Below are 17,041 nucleotides of genomic sequence, written 5' to 3'. Positions count from 1 at the left end.
TGACTTTATTTACATATTCAATGCAATTTCAATCAAAATCCCGCTGATTTATTTTGTACATATTAACAGACTGATTTTGAAGTTTATATGGAGAGGCAAAGGGCCCAGAATTGCCAACTCATAACTGAAGGAAATGAACAAAGATGTTTTATACAATGAGGTTTTATACTGCCTGACTTCAAGGCTTACTATAAAACCATAGTAAAAAAGATTATGGCATTGGTAAAAAATTAAAATAAACAGATCAGTAGAATAGAGTAGAGATCATAGAAGCAGTCCTACATAAATGTAGCTAACTGATGTTTGACAAAGGAGCAAAGGCATTATAATGGAGAAAAGACAGAAAAACTAGATATCCCTATGCCAAGGAAAGAAAAAAAACCTCATTATATAAATCATAAAAATATCATAAAAATCAATTCAAAATAGGGCGTGGTTGTAAATGTAAAATACAGACGCTTAAAAATCCTAGAAGAGAATGTAAAAGAAAATTTACATGACATTGAGCTTGGCAAATGATTTTTCAATTCACAATATCAAAGGCAAGCTTTGTGATAGAAAGACAAGAGAATTTTATTCAGTGCCAAATAGAAATGAGCTATCATATCATAAAAAGACATGCAGTAATCTTAAATATATTACTAAGTAAAAGAAGTCAATCTGAAAATGCTACATATTTTATGATTCCTGTATGACATTCTGGAAGAGGAAGCATTATGGGGACAGTAAAAAGACCATTGGTTCCAGAGGTGGAGAGAAAGAAACACAGAGATTTTTAGGACAATGAATTTAATCTGTGTTATATAATGGTAAATGTCATTGTTAGTTTGTTCAAACCCATAATATGTACAACATCAAGAGTGAACCCTAATATAAACTGGATTTGGGGTGATGAAGATGTGTCGATGTAGGTCATCAGTTATAACAAATGTACCACTCTGGTGGTGGTGTACTGTTTATAGGAAAGGCAATGCATGTGTGGTGGCTGGGGCATATGGTAAATCTCTACTTTGCACTCAGTTTTGCTATGAACCTACAATAACTCCTTTAAGTTAGAAAATGTTAAAAAAACACAAATAATTGTTGTAAATAATTGATACTTAAAATGGTACTTTACTAATATAAGGGTAATTAAAATACATTTAGTACTAATGGCAGAGGTGTTATTTCTGATAATTTTAACATTAATTGTTAATAAAATAAAATTAATAGCCACAATTAGACTGTCATTAAAATCATACTGGGTAAATAGGACAATAAAAGCACATATCTCATCGGGATGCTATGAAGATTGAATTAATATATGTAAAACCCTTAAAACAGGGCTTTATACATAGTGAAGTACTTGGTAATTATTAATTAGTAACTGAGAATGTTGCATGATGAGTTCCTGATGGTTGGTTGATTCTTTTCTCCATCTGTAGGAAGTTGACTCTTGGCCCACTGAAGTGTTGGGCCTGTGCAAGAGCCTTCTGAAATTCCTCTCTAGGGGCCTCTCAGCTTCCTTCCCAGAGCATCAGAATGGCTAGTATATTGTCCTCAAGTAGTGAGGATTTGAAATGAACTTTTAGTCTTTTGTGATTTATGGAAAATTGCTTTGCCCTTTACTTTCTTTTCTTCCCCTCTCATTCCTTTTTTTCCTCTAAGCAGCAATACTGGATTTATTTTTTTATTATTATTATTATTATTATTATTATTATTATTATTATTATTATGGCCAGGGATTAAACTCTGGGGTGCTTAAACACTGAGCCACATCCTTTTTTTTTTTAATCTTTTTTTTTTTTTTTTTTTTTTAATCTGAGATAGGCTCTTACTAAGTTGGGAGGGCCTCACTAAGTTGCTGAGGCTGGATTTGAACTTGTGATCCTCCTGCCTCAGCCTCCTGAGCTGCTGGGATTACAGGTGTGTGTCATAACATGAGAATGTTGCATGATGAGTTGGACTTAATACAAATGTCATATTCTCTCCTATGTCTGTCCCTTTGAACATGCTGTTCCCTATGGACAAAATATTTTTTTCTACCACCCCTGTTCTTTTTTTGAGTAGATCATACTAATGCTAGCATTAAATGCCCTTCCTTTAGGAGATCATTCCTAACCATTTCCTAGAAGATTGGTTTGTATCTTTGTTATGGTTTCCCTTTACATTATTGTGGTCCATCAAGCTTTCCTTCTCATTTCCAGTTGCTCTAGAGACTGATTTCCCCTAGTGATCTTATGTGTTCATTGCTGCATCCCTAATTCTTGGTATGCAGCAGGTTCCCCATAAATGTTTTTTACATGGATGAAAAAAAAATATTGGAGAAAATTTAACATAGAAGTTGGTTAGCATGATTTCAGCAACTGCCCTTGTTTATAAAGTTGTTATTTTTTCTGTAAAACTCTAAAACTCAGAAGCCGATTTTTGTCATAATATAAGATAGTTTTGGAAAATTCTGCAGTTCTTCTAGATCAATCTTTAGAACTTGGTGAGTTTCACTAGATACCTTCATTCTTCATTTTGAGCTTAGAGGTATGCCATCATTTTCCCCCCTTCTCTTCTTAATCATGGTAGAGTGATTTTCAGTATCCTGGTGATCATACAAGCCAAGGAATTATAAAAATATTTTGGGCATAATCAGCTATTTACTTTGGTAACTTTTACTTATCTTTAGACTTTCAATTCTTTTTTTTTTTTTTTAAAGAGAGAGCGAGAGAGATAGAGATAGAGAGAATTTTTTTAATATTTATTTTTTAATTCTTGGTGGACACAACATCTTTGTTTGTATGTGGTGCTGAGGATCTAACCCGGGCCGCACGCATGCCAGGCGAGCGCGCTACCGCTTGAGCTACATCCCCAGCCCGAGAATTTCAATTCTTTTTAAAAAATATTTTTTATAGTAGATGGACACAATACTTTTATTTTTTAATTTTTATGTGGTGCTGAAGTTCAAACCCAGTGCCCCACACATGCTAGGCAAGCAAGCATTCTACCAAGTGAGCTACAGCTGCAGCCCTAGAATTTCAATTCTTATGAGGAATGAAAAGGTATTCATTGGCAAAATAATTAAGATCCAGATGGAAAGTACCTTCATTTTAGTAATTTCTGAAATTTCTTAGTTATTGCTCAAAAATTAAAATCAGCTTTTCTTCTGAGATTAAAAGATGATTTGCAAATGACTGAAAAGCTAAATAAGAATTATTTACTTAGAGATTAAGTATCAGGCAACTGAGGTAAAGAAGGGCCAGTTACCTGCTATAGCTCCAAGTTTATAAATGAGTCTCCATCAGGGATCCATACACTGTCAAATACAACCTGCTTCTTATTTTTGAATGATGCATGAGTTAAGAGTAATGTTTTCATTTTTAAATGGGTGAAAAAAATCTCAAAGAGTACTAATTTGTGTTACATGAAAGTCAAGTGAGATTGTGATTTTAGTGTTTGTGAACAAAGTTTTGTTATAATATAGGCATTCTTGTTTTCTATATATTGTGTAATATTGGCTACTTCCAGTGATCTTTATTGAAGACTAGCCTTTTCCTAGTGAAATGAAATAGCATGTTTGTTATAATTCAGGTGGCTTTTTATTCATGAATTTATTTTTGGACTTCTGTTCTACTGGTCTCTTTGTCTGCTTTTGTAACAGTGCCATGCTCTTTTTATTATTGTAATTTTCAATACATCTCAGTATCTGGTAGTTTAAATGATCTAGGTTTGTTCTTCAAAATCGTCTTAGTTTGGTGGCTGGGGTGTGGCTCAGCAGTAAAGTGCGTGCCTCCCACATGTGAGGAAAGTAAATAAATAAATTTTAAAAAATACTGTGTCGGGCTGGGGTTGTGGCTCAGAGGTAGATCACTTGCCTGCCATGCGTGAGGTCCTGGGTTCAATCCTCAGCACCACATTAAAATAAAGATATTGTGTCCACATATAACTAAAAGTAAATAAATAAATATTTAAAAAAATACTGTGTCCATGTACAACTAAAAAATTTTTTTTAAAAAAATTGTCTTAGTTCTACTAGGACCTTGAATTTCAATGAAAAATTTGCACTCAGCCTCAGTATCTCTCCACCTGTTACCCTTCCCCTGCAGCCCCCTGGCTCAAAAACAAAAAGACAAACAACCCAATAGCTTGCTAGAATTTTGACTAGCTTAGTATAGAATCTGTGGATCAATTTGGATATATTGAACATTTTTCAGTATTGAAATTTCCAATACACTAGCCAGAGTGTATACTGCCATATATTTAGGACTTTCAATAATTTTTCTCAGAATGCTTTTATTGTTTATGTATAGATGTCTTAAACATCTTTTGTTAACTTTTTAAGGTCTGATAATGATACTATGGTTATGTTTTAAAAAATATTTGTAATTTATAAATACACACTAGACCATTTACAGATAAAATGATATGGTTTTTCTTGATTTGCTTCTGATAATCCAAAGGAGTGGCAAGAAAGGGGAAGGGACAGAATAGAGGAAACAAGGTTAGCCATGAGTTTATAACTGTTGAAACTGAGTGTTGGATATATGGGATTAATCATATTATTCTTTTTACTCTGTGTATTTTGTGATTCCCCATAATAGTTTTTAAAAAGTATAATGGGCTGGACATGAAGATACATACCTGTAGTCCCAGGTACTTGGGAGTCTGAGGTGGAAGGATTGCTTGAGTCCATAGCTTCAAGACTAGCAAGAATGATATAGCAAAATAATAATAATAACAACAACAACTGTAGTTGATTGAAATACACAAATATTTAAGAACCCAAGATTTCACAATAAATATTTAAAAAATACCTCATAGGCACCAAATAATTATTTTGAAAACAATTGGTAAATTAAAGCAAAAAACCCTTTGACCATTTGTTCTTTTTCTGTGCAGATTATATCCCAAGATTACCAAATAGGAGAGAAAGTTGTATTTGTAGAAGAATTACAGCTTAATTTCTTAATAGCTGGAGTTTCAGGGCATAGTAGTACATGTCTGTAATCTCAGCAACTTGAGAGGAGGCAGGAGGATTGCAAATTCAAGGCCAGCTCAGACAACTTAGCAAGACCCTGCCCCAAAATAAAAAATAAAAAGGACTGAGATAATTCACAATAGCCAAGTTATGAAACCAGCCCAGGTGCCTCTCAGTAGATGAATGGATTAAGAAAATGTGGTATGTGTACACAGTTGAGTTTTACTTAGACATAAAGAAGAATAAAGTTATGGCATTTGCTGGTAAATGAATGGAACTGGAGAACATCATGCCAAGTGAAATAAGCTAGACTCAGAAAATCAAGGGTCAAGTGTTTTCTTTCTCTCATGTGAAAGCTACAATGAAGTAAAGGAAAAAGGGTAGTGATCAGATTTTTTAAGGATAGAGGGAAGATCAGTGGAATAAAAAAAAGATTGAGGGGGAGGATGAAGGGAAGGGAAAGAGGAGGAAATGTAGAATGAATTTGACAAAATTACACTATGTAAATATACAGTAGTGAATTCTTTTGTATATGCATGAAACACCAGTTAAATGAATGAATGAATGTAACATGTCAAAACTGATCAAATTACATACTTCAAGTATGTGCATTTTATTTTATGTCAGTTTTACCTCAGTAAAGCTATGAATAAGTGAATAAATGAATGAATGAATGAATGAATTAATTAATTAATGTAAGGCCAGTAGAGTAGAGGAAGGGGAATAGGGGAAGGGAAAGAGGAGATACTGGGGACTGAAATGGACAAATTAAATTCCATGTATGCATGGTTATGTCAAAATGAACCCAAGTGTTATGTATGACTATAATGCACTATAAAACATTATTATTATTTTTTAAAAAGGCTGGGGATGTAGCTCAGTGGTAAATCATTCCTGCATTCAATCCCCAATCCCTAATACTACCCTCCCCTTCCCACAAAAAAATCTGGCGAATAAAAGAAACTCACCATAGTGCAACTCTTGATATAGTAATGAATCTAGATGATAAGCAGTCAGACTCATAAAGCTGTTAGATGAAAATTTGTTGAGAAATGGGTAAAATCTAATGGATAGACTCAATATATTAAGAATCTCTTTGATTAAAACTAAAAGCTCTGAATAGAATACAAAAATCAAGTATCTAAAGACTCTGAAAAGTAAACGATAGCAGACAGTTTCGGAAGGGAAGAGAAAATTAGAAGATTAGCTTGTGTAGTAGTGAGCTTATAATTTTTTTTCTTTATATGACCTAGCTTTAACAGAACAGTTTGTTGGATTGTAGCACTACACATGGGATGGAGCTATTAACAAGATCTCCAAGAGAAATCCCTTATTTCTAGCCAGAGGACAAGGAAAAGTAGCCTTCTTCTTTTCTCTCCCCACTTGCCCTCAGACCATCTCCACTTGTCAAGTTTCATTGCCATGGTGACACCAGCTCTTAAAACTCTCAAGAGAAAACCATCTCTGGCCAAAGGAATCAAGAAGATGCCCCTGAAAGCCAGGGCATGATTTGGAAATTTCAAGAAGTGAGCCCTAAATTGTGTGTCTGAGCCCACAGAGCTGTACATCCAAGCTGTACATGCACAGAACAGAACCAGAGAAACATAACCAAGACTTAGAGTACGAACTATGATATAAGCCCCTGCTCATACTGCAGACTTGTCCTTGAGTGATGCAGGCAGAGGATGAATCCAAATAGTAAGGTACAGGCTTTGAAAACTTAGTTGACTTTGGTTCCACCACCTACAGAAGGCAAGACAGAACTTGCGGTCTAAACTTAAAAATTCTCCAGAGGATGTTATTAGAACCTAGAATCTTGTAGCCTAATATTCAGAATGTCTAGAATATAATCCAAAATTGCTTGACATACAAGCAGGAAAATCTGACCATTTGTTACTGGGGGAAAAAAAAGACAATAATCAGATGTCACCTTTGACGTGATACAAAAGATGAATTATCAGAAAAAGATAATTCTGCAGTAGCTCCTGCTCATGAGGTAAGAGTAAGTACTTAAAATGAATAGAAAGACAGACCATAAATTTGTAGGATTTGCTTCTAAGACTCCAGATTTTCCCTATGAAAAATAGAAATGAAGCTGGGTGTTGTGGTACATGCCTATAATCTCAGCTACCCAGGAAGCTGAAGCAGAAGTATTGCAAATTTAAGGCCATACTGGGTAACTCAGCGAGACACTGTCTCAAAATAGAAAGGGCTGGGGTTGTAACCTAATGCTAGAGTACCCCTGAGTAAAATCCTCAGTTCAGAAAAAGAAAATATTATATGAAGGAATTAAATAGAAATTTCAGAATGAAAAAATATAGTATTTGAAATATAATTTACTGCATCAGCTTATCACAGAATGGAGATGACAGAGGAAGAAAGTGAACTTGAAGATAAATCAGAAGAAATATCATCAAGTCTTACATCTTCTGTATAAAGAAAGAGTATGTTTCTTCTGTAGTACTTATTAAGTCCGTACTGCACTCTGTGAAACCGGGTCCCAAGCCTCTGGCTGGTGAATTAGCATCCTCCATCTACACAGCCTCATAGCCTCATATTCCTTATGTGCTGCAGAGATCTGTCTGTGTAATTGGAGCCCATCTACCTTGCCACTCCACAGATTCAGAAAGCGTCTTGGCCTAACCCTATTTCAGACCTCATCATTTCATGGGTAGGGACCAGATGATCAACTAGTGGATTAAAATAATAATCATCTGTGGGATTAAATATACCCATGTGTGTTTTTCTTTGAAAGCCTTGAAAGTATATAGGGACAGAGATAAGTAGAAATGGATAACGTGTAAATCAGATTGTAACATCTTATAGTTTAAAGAGAACAAATTTATCTTTAACACAGGCTTAGAAATAATGATTATTTTAGTGAAGAATAAATGATTTATGGTTGTTATTTTCTGAATGTGTGGTTCAGGATGCGTATTTTAACTCATTTTCAGATGGTTGTAAACTTGCGTGGCCCACTTGGCTGCACACAAATGCCTTGGCAGTTTATGTATATTTTAATGGGTCAAAACAACTGACTTTTTTATGAGGTGATTACACTACAAAAAGTTTGTATCATGATAACAGATATATTTTTAGTAGCATTTTAAGTGGCTCTAGTGATCTCATGATAGAGTATATATGTCAACATGTTGATATTAAGTTGTACATATTAGTTACATGTTATTAATTATCTGATGAGAAAGCTCTAAGCCCAGTAGTTGTATAATAATACTTGCTCAAATTTCCTAACAAGTTCCTCGAAGATTTATGACACTAATAAAATTCTATGCTGCTTTCAGGTTGATACAGTTTACTTTTTTCTTTTTCTGGAGACCTATTTTGGAAATTTGTACACATTGGCTTTTTAAAACAATAAACTGTTTCACAAATTCTGGGGTTTATTTCATCTTGTTTGGAAGTCTATTTGAGGTTTATAAATCATGTCAATTTAAAAATATCGTATAGCAGTTAAATAGTTTTCCAAAAGGAAAAATATGTTCTTATTTTCATTTAGATATTAACAAATTTTCCCATTTGGCAAAACATTCATAGTCTCTTGCTACCATATAATAATAATAAAGTTAGATTTTTAGTTGCAGTTGAATTCAGCAGCCCAAATCATCATCTACTTTTTTAAAAAATAATTTCCTTGAAGAAACATGAAAGGAATAGTTCAGAAGTTAAGGAATATTTTAACTATTAATAGATCAAATTATTCTTTAATGTTTCTTTGCTTCAAAGTATTTGATTTTGCTTTTCTTATTTTTTTTAATTTGTTGTTTTTGGATATACATGACGGTGGGGTGTATTTTGACATTTTATACATACATGGAGTGCAACCCACTACAATTTTGATCCCATTCTTATGGTTGTACATGATGTGGAGTTTAACTGGTTGTGTATTCATATATGAGCATAGGAAAGTTATGTCTGATTAATTCTACTCTCTTCCAAAGAAAGACTTCTTGATTCATGGTACATAGTAGACATAATAAGACCCTTCAAAGATGTCTCTATTCTGATTCCCAGAATCTGTGACGTGATAGGTTACATGGCAAGGAACAATTAAAGATTGCTAATCAACTAACCTTGAACTGAGATTGTCCTGAATTATGTGTGTTGGCTCAGTGTAGTCACAAGGGTCTTTTAAGTCATAAGGCAAGAGTGAGGCAGAAGAGATATGTGGGCAGTCTCTTGAAGCTTAAAAAGGCAAGTAAACTATTTCTCTGTTAGAGCTTCCAGAAAAGAATGCAGTCCTGCTCATACCCTAATTTTAGCCAAGTGACTCCAATTCATTGAACTGTGAGATAATGGACTAAAACAAAACAATTTTTTGTGGTCATCTGTCACAGCAGGCATAGGAGATCAATAGATGGTAGCTCTGTTTAGGTTTTTACAAATAGCATATACCATAAAGTTTTTATAGCAATTAATTGAATCCTGGTTTACATGACAGTGTGATTTTCTGTGAAGATAATTCTAGTTTATTATATGAAAGAGACATTTGTGCTGATAGTATCTTGGGCATTGATGGGCAGATCTTTAGTTATCCAAGGATCTTTGTTTTCTATTTCACGGGAATGGTAAGAAGTCTAGTGTAGCTGGAGAATAGGAAGTATGGGTGTACCGTGAGGATAGAATGGGGGATGAAACTGAAGATATAGATTAAAGCTAGAAAGGAATTTTGGTATTCTGTGATGTGGCAAAACAATCTTCAGAAACCTTGGTTTCAGTTCAACAAATTCCTCATTTTGTGTTGTGTGCACATGTTGTAAATACTGTAAATTGGGATCCCTAAGTTTTTATTGTTAGCACTACTTGAGCTATATTTGAGTCGTAGTCATAAATAGCTCCTAAAATGTCTTGTCTACATGAAAAATGTGGAAAGAACTCTAGCAAAAAGGAAGAACAGAGCTTAGACAAATTTGAACAAGAATGAAGCATTTCTGATAGAGGTTGTTGAACAACTTGACCAATCATAGACTGCCACTGTGTTTGATTTTCCTGACAATCTCCAGTAACTTACCTTGCTCCTTTGGGTCTTTACCAGGATGTGAAACTGAAGGACTGGCAAAAATTTGTGAGCTGGGACAATTTTCTTCTTTCTCTTTCTTCTTCCTTTTCCTCCTCCTTCTCTTTCTCCTCCTCTCCCTCTTTCTCTTTCTCCTGCTCTCCTCCGCTGCCTCCACCTTAACATAAACAAATTAGAGCTATGTTGCCAGTTTTTTAAAAAAGGTATGTTTTTGTCTGCTTGCATCAGGGATCACATGTTATCCTAGCTTATAAGAGAAAGGGATAAGGTACTTGACATAGAGAATATAGGTGGGCAAGGTGGATCATTATTGGTAATGGTGACTTCCAGAATAATAGTGGAGTGAGTGGGAGATAGGAGGAGCACAAAATTGTTGCACAAGAGTTCAGGGAACTGAATTATTTTATATTCGATGAAAATTGAGAAGGGTAATACTCTTTAGGGAATGAGAGGACTTGTCCTGGGAATTTGTGAATAGCTACAAGAAGAAGGGGATAGTAGATTCAAAGCTGGGATTTTAGAGAGGAGAAAGGAAAATAATTCATACATGACAATGGGAATAAGGAAGCTTCCCTATTCCATGGCGTGTTGAATCTGAGTTGTGGAAAAGCAAACAGTCATTATTTCAAAGCTTGGTAGATAGAGCAGAATCCTTAGAGGAGACTGAGGTTTCATTTGGTGTTATAAAAATGAGGAACATTATTGAGGAAACAGGACATTTTGATGATGAAATACTGTAAGTTTCAGAGGACATAGAGAAATGGTTTTGGAAATGGGGAAGGAAGGGAACAGGCATCAGTGGAGTGGGGGATATACAGAGTGTATGGAGGAATGACCTGGAAGTCTTAGACTTCTGGTAATTGATATAAAAAGAATATAGAGCACAAACAGGATTTGTTTTAGGCAAATTATTGCAAATGTCTAAGGGGGAGAGGTCTATGAAAGGCAGATTTATTAAGAGCAGACACAGATTTTAGGCCTTAATTTTCTCTTTCTGCCATACAAATTACCACACACTTAATGGCCTACAATAATTCATATTTACAGTTCTACAGCTCAGAATTCCAACAGGCTTTTGCTGGGCAACAACTCAAGATGTTGGCAGGCCTGCATTCCTCTTTCTTATTTGTAAGCTGCTCAGTTTCCTAAGCTTTGTGGCTACCTTCCTCCATCTTTAAAGCCAGCATTTATATCTTTTGACCCTTCCTCTATCTGGTATCTCTGACTACAGCCAGGAAAGTTTTTTAACTTTTAACTCTCATGTGATACATAGGACCCACCTGGATAATTCAGGATAATCTCCACATCTCACGATCTTTAACCTTTTTAAAAATTATTCTGATTTCGTTTTATTATTTTTCTTTTATATTGGTGCATTGTGATTATATATAATAGTGGAATTCATTGCTATAGATGTGTAAGTGCACACATTATAACAGTATAATTTGGTCCGTTTCATTCTTAAGCACCTCCCGTTTCACTCCTACCCTCCCTTCCCCTTGTCAACTTCCTCTGTTCCATCTCCCTTCTATTTTCATGAGATTTCCCCTAGTTTTTTTTTTTTTCTTCCTTTTATTCTCCCTAGCTTCCACATATGAGAGGAGATATACAACCCTTGGTTTTCTGAGTCTGGCTTAATTTCACTTAACATGATGATCTCCAGTTCCATCTATTTTCCTGTAGATGACCTAATTGCATTCTTCTTTATGCTGAAAAAAACTCCACAGTCTGTATATATGCCACATTGTCTTTATCCATTCATCTGTTGACAAACACCTAGGTGTATTCCATCACTTGGGTATTGTGAATTGTGCTGCTGTAAGCATGGGTATACATATATCACTATTGTATGCTGCTTTAAGTTCTTTTGGATAAATACCGAAGAGTGGCATAGCTGGGTCATATGGTGGTCCCATTCCCAGTCTTTTGAGAAACCTTCTTACTGATTTCCATAGTGGTTGTTCCCGTTTACAGTCCCACCAACAGTACATAGGTGTATTCTTATCCCCACATCCTCTCAGTATTTAGTATTTATTTGTATTCTTCATGTTTGCCATTCTAACTGGAGCGAGATGAAATCTCACTGTAATTTTGATTTGCTTTCCCTAATTGCTAAAGATGTTGAACAAATTTTTTCATATATTTGTTGGCCATTAGAGAGAGGAGAAAGGAAAATAATTCATACGTCGCAACAGGAATCAGGAAGCCTCCCTACTCCAGGGCATGTTGATCTTAGTTGTGGGAAAGCAAACAGTCATTGTACATTTGAGATGTGTCATTCAGTTCATTTGCTCATTTATTAATTGGGTTTTTTATTTTTTTGTTTTCATTTTTTGAGTTCTTTTATATTCTGGATATTAATCCTCTGTGAGAAGGGTAGCTAGTTAAGATTTTCTCCCTTTCTGTAGGCCCTCTTTGTACTTCGTTCCCTTTCCTCTGTAAAAGCTATTAAGTTTGATGCATTACATTAATTCTACATATAGCTCCTGAGCTTTAGGAGTCCTATTGAGGAAGTCATTGCCTATGCCCGTAGGTTGGAATGTTGACCCTATGTTTTCTTCTAGCAGTTACCAATTTTTTGCTCTTAATTTCTAGGTCTTTGATACACTTTGGGTTGATTTTGGTGCAGGGTAAAAGATATGAATCTAGTTTCATTCTTCTACTTGTGGATGCCCAGTTCTCTAGCACCATTTGTTAAAAGGCTGTCACTAGGACCATTTTTTCTTTTTCTCTGAAGAATATCATTGGTATTTTGGTGGGTAGGGATTGGATTGAATCAGTAGATGCTTTGGTAATATGACCATTTCAATAACATTAATTCTACATATGCAAGAACATGGGTGGACCTTTTATCTTCTAGTGTTTTCTTTCTTAAGTGCTTTATAATTTTCATTATAGAGGTCTTTCACCTCCTTGGTTAGAGACAATGTAAAAAAAATTCTTTTTGAACCTGTTATGATTGGAGTTGTTTTCTTGATTTCTTTTTCAGTGTGGATTCATTATTAGTATGAAGAAAACCTATCAATTTTTTGGATGTGGGTCTTTTTTTTTTTTTTTTTTTTTTGGATTGAACTCAGGTTGAAGCACTGAGCCACATCCCCAGCCCTATTTTGTATTTTATTTAGAGACATGGTCTCACTGAGTTAGTTGCTTAGCGCCTTGCCATTGTTGAGGCTGGCTTTGAACTCAAGATCCTCCTGTTTTAGCTTCCGAAGCCGCTGGGATTACAGGCATGTGCCACTGTGCCTGGCTCTGGATGTAGATATTGTATCCTGCTATTTTTGCTAAATTTGTTTATCAGTTCTAGAAGTCTTCTGGTGGAGCTTTTGGGAACTTCTAAGTATAGGATTATACCATCTGCAAACTGGGATAATTTGGCTTTCTTTCCTATTGTGTCCCTTGCTCAATTGCTCTAAAATTTTAGGAACTATATTGAATAGGAGTGGTGAGAATGGATGTTCTTATTTGAAGGAAATTATTTCAGTTTTTCCCCATTTAGTATGATATTGGCTTTGTCATATGTAAGTCTTTATGATGTGAGATAAGTTCCTTCTATGCCTAGTTTCTTCAGTGTTTTTATCAGGATTGGGTACTGATTTTTCTAAAAGGCCTTTTCTGTATCTTGTCAAGATGATCTGTGATTTTCCCCCCTATGAGTTTATATGATGAAATATATTTATTGATTGGTATGTTGAACCATCCTTGTATCTCCAGAATAAATCCTCATGATCATGAGGTATGACCTTCTTAATGTATTTTTGACAATTTGCTAACATTTTAATAAGGATTTTTTGCATCTATGTTCACCAGGCATATTATTCATTAGTTTGCTTTCCTTGACATGACCTCATTTGTTTGGGTTATTAGGATGATGCTGGCTTCATAAAATGAAGTTGAAAGTGCCCTCTCTTTCTAGTTCATGGAATAATTTGAGTAACATTGGCATTAGTTCTTCTTTATTATTAAAAATTGCTTATTTGTGGCACTAGGGATTGAAACCAGGGGCACTTTACCACTGAGCCAAACTAACAGAGAGCCACATAACTAGCTCTTTTTTTTTTTTTTTTTGGAGATAGGGTCTCATTAAGTTGCCCAGGCTGATCTCGAACTTGCTATCCTCTTGCCTGAGCCTCCCAAGTAGCTGGTACTGGAGTTTGCCTGTTTTATTGTCCTACTATGTATGTTGTGAAAGTTTTCAATTGAAGTCTGTTTTGTATTACTTAAGTCAGCCACTTATGCTTTCTTTTGGTTTCTATTTGACTGGAATATCTCGTTCCGTCCTTTCTCTTTCTGTATATGTGTGTCCTTAGATTAAAAGTGGTTACTGATAGGGAAGAGCTTATTACTGATAGGGAGGACTCTGTTGTCCCTCTTTTCCTTTGTGCTGTCTTCCTTTGCATTTTATTGATTTTTTTGGTATTGTTATACTTTCATTCTCATTTTTTTTGTATACTATCAATATTTTATGGTTATCATGGGGCTTTTAAAAGCATAATGATCTATCTTAAGCTAATAACTTATATTGCATACAAAAACTCTATGTTTAACTTACGGATGTCACAGATTGTATCCATTTATATTGTGTATTCATTAACACATTTAGTCTTTTAACTTCTATTCTGGAATTTGAAATGATTTATTTATTCATGATTTTAAGGGTTTTTTTCCTTTTAGAAATAATCTGTAGAACTTGAAAAATTTTTTGCACTTTTTAAACAGTTTTAATTTTGTTATGTTTTAAAACTATTTAAAACCCTTTTCATGAAAACAATCTATATAATTTGAATAAACCTGACCTTTTTTTTTTTTTTCTTGTTTAAACAGAATTTTGAGGCTGATGGTCATATAGAAGAAATCCTTGAACTTATAGTTTTCTGAAGAATCAGTTCAAAAGATCCCCAAAGTACCAAAGGTAAAGGAGGTGCATCTTATAATGCATCACTGAATGACATTTTTCCAGTAAAAAATAAATAAATAAAAGGATCCATGAATATTTTCATACACTACTTTTAGAAAGGGTTTGTTTAAAAATTTGTCTTTTTATGTTAATTTATCAAAAAATATTTGTAGTTTATGGTATGGATGTTAGGTGTAGTTCTGTTCAGATATTACTTAATTTTTATTTGTTTAGATATATATAACAGTAGAGTATATTTTTTTAATTTTTATTTTTTAGTTGTCAGTGGATCTTTATTTTATTTATATATGGTGCTGAGAATTGAATCCAGTGCCTCACACATGCTAGCTTAATGCTCTGCTACTGAGCTACAACCCCAGCCCAATAGAGTATATTTTGACATATTATATGTATATGGAGTGTTTTAGTCATCTTTTTCACTGCTGTAATTAAAAAACTGATCAGAACAATTGTAGAGAAAGAAAAATTTGAGGGCTCATTGTTTCAAAGTTCTTAGTCTGTCGGAGGGTGGCTGCATTCCTTGGGGCTTGAGGTGAGGCTGAATATCATGGCAGAAGAGTGTGGCAGAGGGAAGCAGCTCAGGAAGCAAAGATAGATCTCCCCTTGCCTAATACAAATATATACCCCAAAGCCATGCCCCCAGTGCCCTAACTCCTCCAGCTATACCCTACCTACCTTCAGTTACCAGTTAATCTAATCCAGATATTAATTCACTGATCAGGTTAAGGCTCTCACAGCCCAATCATTTCTCCTCTAAACCTTCTTGCATTGTCTCACACATGAGCTTTTGGGGGACACCTCACATCCATACCATAACATGGGGTATAATTTACTCTAATTAGGCTCCCATTCTTATGGTTGTACATGATGTGGAGTTACACTGGTCATGTATTCATTTATGAACATAGGAAAATTATGTCTGATTCATTCTACTGTCTTTCCTATTCTTATTCCCCCTCCCTTCCCTTTATTCCCCTTTGTCTAGTCCAATGAACTTCTATTTTCCTTCCTCCCCTTATTGTGTGTTAGCATCTGCACATCAGAAAGAACATTTGGCCTTTGGTGTTTTGGAATTGGCTAATTTCACTTAACATGATAGTCTCCAGATCATCCATTTACTGGCAAATGCCACAATTTCATTCTTCTTTATGACTAATATTTCATTGTATATGTATACCACATTTTTTTTTAATTCATTCATGCGTTAAAGGACACCTAGGTTGGCTCTATAGCTTAGCTATTGTGAATTGAGCTGCTATAAACATTGATGTGGCTGAGACACCTAGTATGCTGATTTTAAGTCCATTGGGTATATACTGAGGAGTGGGATAGCTGAGTCAAATGGTGGTTCCATTCTAAGTTTTCTGAGGAATCTCCATACTGCTTTCCAGAGTGGTTGCACCAGTTTGCAGTCCGGCCAGCAATCTATGAGTGAACTTTTTGACCCCACATACTTGCCAACATCTATCGTTACTTATATTCAGATATTATTTTAGATAATGAGTATACAGTGGGTAACACCCAGAAGCCACCCCTGCTTTTATGAAGATTGCTTTCTAGAGGTAGACAAATGTTTTGTGATTAGTACTGTGCAGATAATTAACATGTATAATGTGGTAGAAACTGATGACTGCTCCCTTTAGGTAGTCTAAGAAGGATGTATTGAGTGGAGTCATTTTAGTAGAGATTGGAATAACAAGGTAGCATGTGCAGATCTGAGAAAAGAGCTTTACTGGCAGTGGGAACAAAAGTGACTGAATGTAGGATGCTTAAGCAACAGTGCACATGTGGCTGCAGTATAGTTATGTGATGGGGAAAGTAAATGGAGGTCAAGATGGAAAAGAAAATTGGGAGAGAAGCAAATTTACAGTCGAGTATCAAATGTTCTGATTTGGCTAAATAGTGTTTTGGATGCCTTTGACATTTCTGTACATGTGTCAAAATACAGTGTTGTATATATGACTGCAGTTGAAAATCTGGTCTGAGATCATAGATTTGGAAATCATTTGCATATAGAAGTACTCAAAGTCAAATGACTAGATTAAATTATTTAGGAAGTGTAGGCAGATTGAGAAGTATTCAACCCTGGTTTGTGCCAATATTAATTGTAGGAGAAGGAGCAGACATTAAAATGAATGGGAAA

The 17,041-nt window shown here is 35.0% G+C and overlaps 1 protein-coding gene across 12 annotated transcripts in view; it reads left to right on the top strand.

The window, feature by feature from the left end:
* The window catches only part of Clock (clock circadian regulator), a 111,869-nt gene that overhangs the window by 25,547 nt on the left and 69,281 nt on the right, over nt 1-17,041 (top strand). For 10 of the 12 annotated variants that reach the window (XM_048784498.1, XM_048784502.1, XM_048784501.1 and 7 more), the window contains one exon: nt 14,805-14,892. The exons of the other annotated variants lie outside the window; for them this stretch is intronic. The gene's annotated coding sequence lies outside the window, so the exon portion shown is untranslated. The remainder of the gene's footprint in view (nt 1-14,804; nt 14,893-17,041) is intronic. 12 annotated transcript variants of the gene reach the window in all.

This window comes from Marmota marmota, unplaced genomic scaffold (genome assembly GCF_001458135.2).
Source record: "Marmota marmota marmota unplaced genomic scaffold, marMar, whole genome shotgun sequence".
Classification (NCBI taxonomy): Eukaryota; Metazoa; Chordata; class Mammalia; order Rodentia; family Sciuridae; genus Marmota; species Marmota marmota.
Note: the sequence above shows the minus strand (reverse complement) of the source record. Positions and strands in the feature narration are given on the sequence as shown.